The following is a 10,790-nucleotide window of genomic DNA, read 5'->3' as shown; positions in this document are numbered from 1 at the left end:
TCCTTCCTTCCTTCCTTCCTTCCTTCCTTCCTTCCTTCCTTCCTTCCCTCTTTCTTTCTTTCCCTCTTTCTTTCTTTCTTTCTTTTCTCTCTTTCCTTCCTTCCTTCCTTCCTTCCTTCCTTCCTTCCTTCCTTCCTTCTTTCTTTCTTTCTTTCTTTCTTTCTTTCTTTCTTTCTTTCTTTCTTTCTTTCTTTCTTTCTTCCTTCCTTCCTTCCTTCCTTCCTTCCTTTCTCTTTCTTTCTTTTTCTTTTTCTCTTCCTTCTCTTCTCTTCTTTCTCATCTCTTCTCTCTTCTTTTTTCTTTTTTGTGCCTACATATGATTGAGAACTCAAGGTATTTATCTTTCTGTGCCTGGATTATTTTATTAGGTTGGTGCAAAAGTAATTGTGGTTTTTGTCATTAAAAATAGTTGCAAAAAACACAATTACTTTTGCAAAAACCTAATAATTAACAAAATGTCCTCTAGGTTTATTCATGGTGCCATGAATGACAGGATTTATTTTATTTTATGATTGAATAGTATTCTTTTGTGCATATATACTACATTTTCTGTATCTATTTATCTTTTGATAGACATTTAGGTTGGTTCCACATCCTATCTATTGTGAATAATGCTGTAATAAACTGGAGTGAGGGTGTCTATTTAATATAGTGATTTTCTTTTCTTTGGATAAATACAAGTGTGGGTTTATGAATCTTATGGTACTTCTATTTTTAGTTTTTATAGAAATCTCCACATAGTTTTTTACAATATCTGTACTATTTACATTCTCACCAATAGTGTAAGAGTTCATATTTCTTCACATCCTCACCATCATTTGTTATTTTTGTATTTTGATAATAGTCTTTCTGAGATAAGATAATATATCATTGTGGTTTTAAGTTGCATTTCCATGATTATTAGTGATGTGGACCCTTTTTCATATATTTGTTTGATGTATTTGTGTATCTTTTTCTGAGAAATGTCTATTCAAATTATTTGCCTACTTTTAAACTGTACTTTTTGTGATATTATTGTTTGAGTTCCTTGTATATTCTGGGTATTAGTATTTTATTGATGAATAGTTTCCAAATATTAGTTTACAGGTGGCCTCCTCACTCTCTTAATTGTTTTCTTTGCTATTCAGAAGTTTAGCATTTTTCTATTCCAATTCCATTTGCCTGTTTTGTTGCCTGTGTTTTTGAAGTTTTAACTATAAACTCTTTTCCTCAACCAATATTCTGAAGTGTTCCTTCTATGTTTTCATTTAATAATGTTATAGTTTTGGGTCTTATATTTAACTCTTCAATCCACTTCGAGTTTATTTTTGTATATGGTAAGAGGGGTCCAGTTTCATTCTTCTGCACATGGATATCCTGCTTTACTAGCACCATTTAATGAAGAGGGTATCCTTTCTCCAATGTATTTTCTTGGTGTCTTTTTGTTGAAAATCAGTTGACTGTAAATACAGCATCTAGATTTATTTATGGATACTCTATTGTATTTCATTGTTTTTTAAACCAATTTTATACACTTTCTATGCTATTTTGGTTACTATACCTTTGCAGTATATTTTGAAATCAAATGGTATAAGGACTTTAGCTTTGTGTCTTTTGCTCCGTATTGCTTTGGCCATTTGGGGACATTTTTGCTTACATACAAATTTTAGGATTATTATGTTCTATTTCTGTGAAGAATGCAATTGGTATTTTGATAGGGATTGCATTGAATCTGTAAATTGCTTTGGGTAGTATGGTCATTTGTAACAATACGAATGTTTCTAATCCATGAGTATAAGATGCCATTCCCTTTGTTTTTGTCCTTTTTAATTTCTTCCATCAGTGTTTTGTACAAGTTTTTCTTGGAGAAGTCTTGCAACAACTCTGTTAAATTTATTCCTATGTTTTGTTTGTTTGTTTGTATTGTTTTATAGACATAGTAAGTGGGATTACTTTTTCAATTTCTTTTTCAGCTAGTTCAGTACTGATGTATGTAAATGATACTTATGTTTTATGTTGATTTTTTATCTTACAACTTTACTAAATTAGTTTATCAGTTTTAAAAGGCTTTTTGGTAGAGTCTCAAGGTATATATATATATATATATATATATATATATATATGATTATGTCATCAGCAAAGAGCAACACTTTGGCCTCTTCTTTTCTGATTTAAATGCCTTTTATTTATTTTTCTTGCCTAATTGTTCTGGCTAGGACTTACAATACTATGTTAAAAAATAGTGGTAAAAGTGTATATCCTTGTATTGTTTTCCCTTATCAGGCTTTCTCCATTCAGTGTTTTGTTAGGTGTTGGTTTTGGCATAAATGGCCTTTATTGTGTTGAGTTATGTTTCTTTTATTCCTAATTTGTTGAGAATTTTTATCAGGAAATGATACTTAATTTTATCAAATGCTTTTTTGCATCTATTGAAATGATCACTTTTTTTTCCTTCATTCTGTTATTGCAATGTATCACATTTATTTATGTATGTATGTTGAGACATCATTGCATCCCTTGGATAAATTGCATTCAATAATGATGTGTGTTCTTTTTGATATGTTGTTGAAATTGTGTTAGCATTTTGTTGAGGATTTTTGTATTTATATTTATAAGGGATACTGTCTTATACTTTTCTTTTTGTTGTTGCCTTTCTGTCTAGCTTTTATATGAAGATAATGCTGACCGCATAAAATGAATCAAAATAAAAAGAACTCCCTTCTCTTCATTTTCTTTGAAATAGCTCAGAAGAATAGCTTTCATTATTTTTAAAAGTTTGGTAAAAATTTTCAGTATAGCCATTTAGTCCTGGAATTTTCTTTATTGGGAGACTTTTTATTACTGATTTGATCTTGCTACTTATTGGACTGTTCTGTTATTTTTTAAAATTACTTTGTGTTTTAATCTTTATAAGTTATACATATTCTGGAATTTATCCATTTCCTCTAGGTTTTTCAATTTGTTGGTGTATAGTCGTTCATAGCAGTCTCAAATATTCTTTATATTTCTGAGGTATCTCTTGTAATGTCTTCTTTTTCATTTTTTATTTTTTTATTTAAGTGTTCTCTTTTTTTCTTGGTTAGTCTAGCTAGCAGTTTATCAATTTTATCTTTTCAAATAAAAAACTTACTGCTTCATTCATTCTTTGCATTTTTTGTACTCTATTTCATTTCATTTTGCTCTGATCTTTGTGATTTATTTCCTTCTACTAATTTCAGGTTTGGTTTATTCTTGCTTTTCTAGTTCCTTGAGATGCATTAGTTTGTATGTCCATTGATCCTTTCTATATAAAGGAATATGTCCTTTATTCCTTTCTTTATATCCTTTGTATATCCTTTATTTCTATGTTATTGCTTACCTCTATACTTTGGTGGCTTTCTGTTTTTCATGACGGTAGATATTTTCCTTTCACTTACAGATGTAGGACTCCTTTAAGATTAGATTGTAGGTCAGTCTAGGGGTAATTAATTTCTTCAGTTTTTGATTCTTTGGAAAGGATTTTATTTCTTCTTAATTCCTGGAGAATAGCTCTTCTTGGTATAGCATTATTGGCTAGCAGGGCTTTTTTCTAGTACTTCAAATATATCATCCCATTCTCTCCCGGCCTATAAGGTTTCTGCTGAGAAGTCTGATGTTAATACATTGGGGATTTTTTTTTTTTTAATTGTATTTTAGGTTCTGGGGTTCATGTGTAGATCATGCAGGATTGTTGCATAGATACATACATGGCAATGTGGTTTGTTGCCTCCATCCCCCCCTCACCTATATCTTGCATTTTTCCCCATGTTACCCCACTCCCCACTGTCCCTCACCTAAACTGCCCCAATAGGCCCCAATGTGCGATGCTAACCTCCCTGTGTCCATGTGTTCTCATTGTTCAACACCCAATTATGAGTGAGAACATGCAGTGTTTGATTTTCTGTTCTTCTGTCACTTTGCCAAGAATTATGGTTTTCAGATTCATCCATGTCCCTACAAAGGACACAAACTCATCATTTTTTATGGCTGCATAGTATTCCACATTGTATATGTGCAATATTTTCCTTTTCCAGTATAACATTGATGGGCATTTGGGTTGGTTCCAGGTCTTTGCTATTGTAAACAGTGCCACATTGAACATACCTGTGCATGTATCTTTATAATAGAATGATTTATAATCCTTTGGGTATATACCCAGTAATGGGATTGCTGAGTCAAATGGAATTTCTATTTCTAGATCCTTGAGGAATCACCACACTGTATTCTGCAATGGTTGAACTAGTTTGCATTCCCACCAACTGTGTAAAAGTGTTCCTTTTTCTCCACATCCTATCCAGCATCTGTCTCCAGATTTTTAAAATGATTGCCATTCTAACTTGTGAGAGATGGTATCTCAATATGGTTTTGATTTGCATTTCTCTAAGGACCAGTGATGACGAGCATTTTTTCATATGTTTGTTGGACTCATATATGTCTTCTTTTGAAAAGTGTCTGTTCATATCCTTTGCCCACTTTCCAATGGCTTTGTTTAGTTTTTTTTCTTGTAAATCTGCTTTAGTTCTTTGTAGATTCTGGATATTAGCCATTTGTCAGATGGGTAGATTGCAGTTATTTTTTTCCAGCTCTGTTGGTTGCCAGTTCACTCTAATGATTGTTTCTTTTGCTGCACAGAAGCTCTGGAGTTTAATTAGGTCCCTTTTGTCTATTTTGGCTTTTGTTGCCAATGCTTTTGGTGTTTAAGTCATGAAGTTCTAACCTATTCCTATGTTCTGGATGCTTTTGCCTAGGTTTTCTTCTAGAGTTTTTGTGGTGTTAGGTGTTATGTTTAAGTCTTTAATCCACCTGGAGTTAATTTTATTGTAAAGTGTCAGGAGGGGTCCAGTTTTTGCTTTCTGCACATGGCTAGCCAGTTTTCCCAATATCATTTATTAAACAGGGAATCCTTTCCCCGTTGCTTGTTTTTGTCAGGTTTGTCAAAGATCAGATGGTTGTAGATGTGTGGCATTGCCTCCAAGGCCTCTGTTCTGTTCCCTTACTCTATATCTCTCTTTTGGTACCAGTACCATGCTCTTTTGATTACTCTAGCGTTGTAGTATAGTTTGAAGTCAGGTAACATGATGCCTCCAGGATGTCTGTTTGGTTCTTTCTTTATTATATCTTCATCATTGATGAGTTTATTATTGAGATCATAAATTATTTTTCTGATTTTATTGTATTGACTGTGTGTTTTCTTGTATCTTACTGTCTTTTAGATCATTATTTTTTTATTTATTTTCAGTTATTTCATAGATTTTCTTTCCTTTTGGATCTGTACTATACAATTATTGTGCCTTTGTAAGTCATTTTGGACATGTCATGTTTCCTTGCTTTTTCATATTTCTCGTGTACTTATAATGATATCTACGCATCTGGTGTAACAGTTGCTTCTTTCAATTTTATGAAATGACTTTTATAGAAAAATACTTTCCTGCAGATGTATCTACAGAGTTGGTTGGGTAAAATGCTTTGGCCTTGATTCTGGGTAGGCTCAATAGGGTAGTTTCTGTGTGATGTCGTCTGCTGTAATCAATGTCAATGGAGACAGTGGGCTAGGCATGCTAGTCCTCAGGCCTGCAGGCAGTGTATGTGTGCATCAGTACTGGCAGTATTGATGGGGGCTGAGTTGGACCCTTCTTGGACCCCCAAGTGGCATGTGTGAGTGCTGGCAGTGACATCAGCAGGTCAGTTCTTGAGACTGTGTTGAGCTTATGGCATTTAGAGTAATACTAGTAGTAGTAGGCTGGCCTTTGGGCCCCTAAGTAACATACGTGGGTGCCATGATGACAATGGTAGGCTTGGCAGGCTGGTCCTCATGCCCTCAGTTGCCATGTTTGGGTTGATGCTAACAAATGAGGCAGTAATAGCAGGCCTGTTTTAGGTCCCCAGGTAGCGCACACATATACCAGTGGTGGTAGGTGTGGCAGACCTGTCCTCACATCCCTGTAAGATGTGTGCGGGCACTTTCAGCAGCCCACAAGGTAGACCCATCCTCAGAGTCTTTTTGTTCTATCTGTACCCTTTCTGGGGCATTGGACTCCATACTTCCTGGGGCTTAGGAAACTGTGTGGGTTAGAATTCTGGAGAACTGACTGTACTACTGGGTCCAGTAAGCATCACAATGCTAAAGTCCTGTGGGCATACATGGGGGGATATCAGCTAGGTTTGAGGGATGTAGAGACGAAAGGGCAGTTGAGCTCCAGAGCAGGATGTAGTGTAGTGTGTGTTGGGCTCTCAGAATGGCTCCAAAAAGGATCCAAATGATTTAGCCCCTTAGATCTCAGGTGTGTGCAGGAATCAGCATGACTTTTTTCTTTGAAACGATGGAGCCATATTGCTTCCAATACATAGCCCAGGAACTGTGAAGAGCAGGGGGCTCTCTTACGGCTATAATTGCAGGCATCCATGGTAAGAATGTGGATCACTATAGATTTCTCTCTTACCTTTCTCCTTAATGGAGAATCTTTTCAGGATCTGAGCTGATCCTGTTCAGGCAAGCTGCTTTGCTCCTACTTCCTTTTGTGCCTCAGCGGGCCTCTGTCACTTCTATGCTTAATTGTTGTGTTTTCTCTTAGACATTCTATTTGGCATGTGGTTATCTATTTGCTGTTTTGGTTCTCATTTGTTTAGAAGCCAAGTGCTGAGAGCCTCAAGTTAGCCATCTTAATGATGTTTTTTGTGTTAAATTTAAATTGAGAGAAAAAAATTAAAATAAATTTAAAATGACATCTTTAACTTGTCACATAAAAAAGAAAACAAAGAAAAGCATGGTAAAAGTGCATACAACTTAAAATTTTTTATTATAATTTTAAGAAGAAATATAATAGAAATTCATATAAGATTTTCCTTTCTGAAGTAAATGTAATTCTAATATTCACTGCAAGAAATTTAATATAATTTTCTTGTTTTGGTTCACCAAGTTCATTTAAAGATAAATGTATTACTTTGCTAGAGTCAAAGAAAAATTCCATAAAGCTGAAAAGACAAACCTTTATATAAAACAACTACTTGAAAGGAAAGCAATTCAAATGAATAGGTCTGTAACAATATCTGATGTACTGGTCCAATTAACTACTAACACTAATTGTATGAAGGTGCACCAATATCCTTTACTGAAAAGCATTTGATACAAATGTTAAAAATGGATGGTTTTCCTGCAAGTGTTGTAACACTGCACTAAACATTTTATCATGTTAATATAAGTTGAATAGGGAAGAGTCAAAGAGGTTAGATTTTTCAGATATTAAGAATTTAATATATATAACATTAAAAAATTATATGTCTTCACCTTTCTCAATTAAAAATGACTGTTCCCTTACTGTGGGTAATTTATTTTTAAATAAAACAATGGTACAAGTTGAACATACTTAACCTAAAATATGAAATGTTCAAAATTTAAAACTTCTTGAGCACCAACAGGATGCCCCAAATAGAAATTTCCACAACTTAGTACTGAATGCAAACTTTGTTGCATGTACAAAATTATTAAAAGTATTGTGTAAAATTGCCTTCAGCCTATGTGTGTAAGGTGCATATGAACCGTAAAGAAATTTTGCATTTAGACTTTGGTCCTATCCCCAAGATACCTGATTGTGCATATGCAGAAATTATAAAAACTGGAACAATCTGAAATTCAAAATATTACTTGTCTCATGCATTTTAGATAAGGGATATTCATAAGAATATACACACAAAAATTATTACCTTGGGCTCATAGCCAGAGCCTAATTATTAATATTTTGCAGTGAGTATCATAGTATGAAGAAAATGTTCCACTGCTCTCACCATAATTTTTTTAAACACAAATTTATTTTCAAAAAAATTGGTCTAAACATTATTTTTCTATTAGCTTTCACAATTATATCATTTTAAAATTAAGAGTCATTACCAAGTCAATAATTACTTATCAATGAAAGACGTTTCTGATCTTGAGAAGTGACTAATTTTTCAGGTTAGTTACACATTAGGGTAAAAAGAAAGTCCACAGATACTAGAGTGCAGAGAAAGAAGCTTTTATAATTTGTTTTCCATAGGCAAATGTCACATTTAACATCTCAGAAATTTTACATTTATGAAGGTGTATCAGAAATTATGGCCAGTAAGTTGGTATAGAAAAATTAAGGGAACAATGTAAATGTATCACAATAATCACTATTTCAAGGATTTTACAGAGATGAAAAATAAAAAGAGTTTTTTGGACCTTCCTATCATCATTTGTTTGTCAAACTTTATTTTTTGAGACACCTCTTTGTGAAATAAATCTCTGTGTTTATATTACTCTAGGCTAGTAGAATACCATTGGTTTGTGCAGGTGATTGTTTACTCAAATAAATAGTAAATAGTCCTTATCATTAAGACCATTATTTTATTTCCATATGAGTAATATGTTGAAGAAATTCCCGTTTCATTTAACTTACCTATGAACCATAGAAACTACAGAAGTTTCCATAGCTTCTAAGTTTTTAAGGTGTCTCTAAGGTCATTTCAAATGGATGAGTTAGGAAACATCCATGATAGATAAGCTAAGCAGACATAACATATGTATTTAATAGTAACAGCTTGAGAGCTGTGAAAGTTAGGCAATTACCAGAAGAAATGCTTGTGAAACCACGATCTTTGTCTGTTTCATCTCCATGGAGAAGAGCAGGAAATGTGTAGTAGCTAAATAAATGTTGATATATACTATGGTCAGAAAAGAACAACCATGATAAAATATATCACATATTTATCCTAGCCTTTACCTATAGATCTGTGATTTGTATTTATCTACTTCATAGTTAGAAAAATTGTGGCCCACTTCAAGTCCTTTTGATGTGTATGGATTCAAATGGCAAACTAAGAAAACAGTAGCTATTTTGAATTTACTGCGATGATCTGCTCAGTTATTCATTCATTCTAACCTGATAAGAATGGATACATGAATAATTATGTTCATAACATATGCTCTAGCAAAATCCTTTTTTTTTCTTTTATCATACTTTAAAATCCTCTTCCACAGTCTTTTCTTTACTATTTTAATCCTCTCTATTATTTATGTGTGTGAATATTCAGCATCTTCCTTCTCCTTCCATCACAAAAGTTTATCCACATTAACATGTGGAACCCACACTGTAGCAAGAATGCATTTCAAAGAAGAAGGAAGCCCACTAATTCAACAGAGCAGGTGAATCAACCAGTAACACTCAACAAGACGTCAGGTATTCAGTGAGATTTCTCTCTAATTTCTATTTCTTTTTAGGATTACTAACCTAAGAAAATAGGGCCAACTGCTCTCAGAAAAATGCTGAGATTCTGCTAGAGGGTAGTGGAAGGAAAGAGGGCTTATTAAATTTCTGACTAAGTTCAATCTCCTTTGATCAATTAACTTTCAGAAGCTGGGAAACAGATATTTAGAAAGTGTTTAAAGTATTCCACTTTACAAATTGACTTGGCTTAGGTGACACATGCATTTTATGCATATGCATCAATATTAGAGATTTCTGTAGTTTTATAACTTTCTGGACTATCTCATTTTCTTAGACCCTGCAAAGAAAACATAAAAAATATCCTTGTAATTATGCAAAATATGGCATAAGTTTGTTTCCTGTTTTAAAAAAAGTGGTTATGTAATCAAGCATCAAAATTAGCTGTTTATTTTTTGTAGATCAGTCAGCTCCCATTTTTCATCTTTCACTGAATAAAACAATACAACTCTACCTTCTCATTTTCTACCTGGACTTGTGGCCATATAAATTAAGGAAGTCACTCTTGCATTATATTGAAAGTTGTGACATTCAAAATTCAGAGATTCAATTAAGGTAAAAAGAAATCTTAGATGAGAAACTGATCATAAATGTTTTCTTAAAAAATTTGCTAGTGTAGCATTATATAGACGGTAAAATTTTGAATGCCATTAGTATAATTCTGTTCTAAATAAATCCAAATAAAAATAAATATCTAAAAATATTTGGTAAAATTTGTCTATAATCGCCCTCTTATTAGATAATTCACTTTGAAAAAAGTAGTTTGTGCTGAATGAGGGAAAAAGTTACACTAAGATTTTTACATTGTAAGTATTTGGTGATCTAACATAAATGTAATTATTAGTATATCAAGCCATTTTAAAATAAATTTTTTAGCACAGAGATTACTCACAATAAAATAATTTCGTTTTCAACCATCTATTCAAGGATACTGTATTGAAGATTTTTGAGTGTTTAGAAACCTATGAAAAAAGGAGAAAGGCTGGAGCCTCCTTTTCAATAATTTGCTTGAAACACTTGAATTAAAAATTATACCATTAAGTAACAATTATTACCTTTAACAGTTTTCAAAATGTTGATGAAATGTATAGCACATTTATGTATACTTTAAATAATATACACACGATGTATGGATTTTTGTACTTTTAAACTTCTCATTGTTCACTGGTAGACTATTTTTTAGAAGATGGGAAATTTAATTTTGTATTTTATCATTCATACCTGTGATTCAACATCTAAGTCAGAGTTCCAATGTGTAGTGGTATATAAAAATTTTGATTTAGGGGGAAACACTGGTAACATATCTTTTATAATTTTTAGTGTGAAATGTAGCTGGGTCATGAGAATAGATGAGATGATATCAATATAAGAAAGTCAGACAGGAGCACCCAGATACATAAGGCAAGTTCTTACTGACTAAAAAAAAAAAAAAAAAAAAGAAAGTCAGAAGAGAAGTGATCCAAAAATTGCACCCTTGAACACATTATAATTTAAGGACTTGTCTAAAAATACTGAAATACCAGATGGTCTTGAGAGAAATGAAAAGAAGATTCA

General features: G+C 32.8%; 1 long non-coding RNA gene across 1 annotated transcript in view; it reads left to right on the top strand.

Annotated features, from left to right (window-relative positions):
- The window catches only part of LOC116537224, a 16,021-nt gene extending 10,943 nt beyond the window's left edge, over nt 1–5,078 (top strand). The window contains exon 3 of the long non-coding RNA XR_004263028.1: nt 5,057–5,078. This is a non-coding gene — a long non-coding RNA (uncharacterized LOC116537224). The remainder of the gene's footprint in view (nt 1–5,056) is intronic.
- The last annotated feature ends 5,712 nt before the right edge of the window (nt 5,079–10,790 follow it).

Source organism: Sapajus apella, unplaced genomic scaffold (assembly GCF_009761245.1).
Source record: "Sapajus apella isolate SASKATOON/1434 unplaced genomic scaffold, GSC_monkey_1.0 scaffold108, whole genome shotgun sequence".
Classification (NCBI taxonomy): domain Eukaryota; kingdom Metazoa; phylum Chordata; class Mammalia; order Primates; family Cebidae; genus Sapajus; species Sapajus apella.
This window is presented reverse-complemented; position numbering and strand designations above follow the sequence as displayed.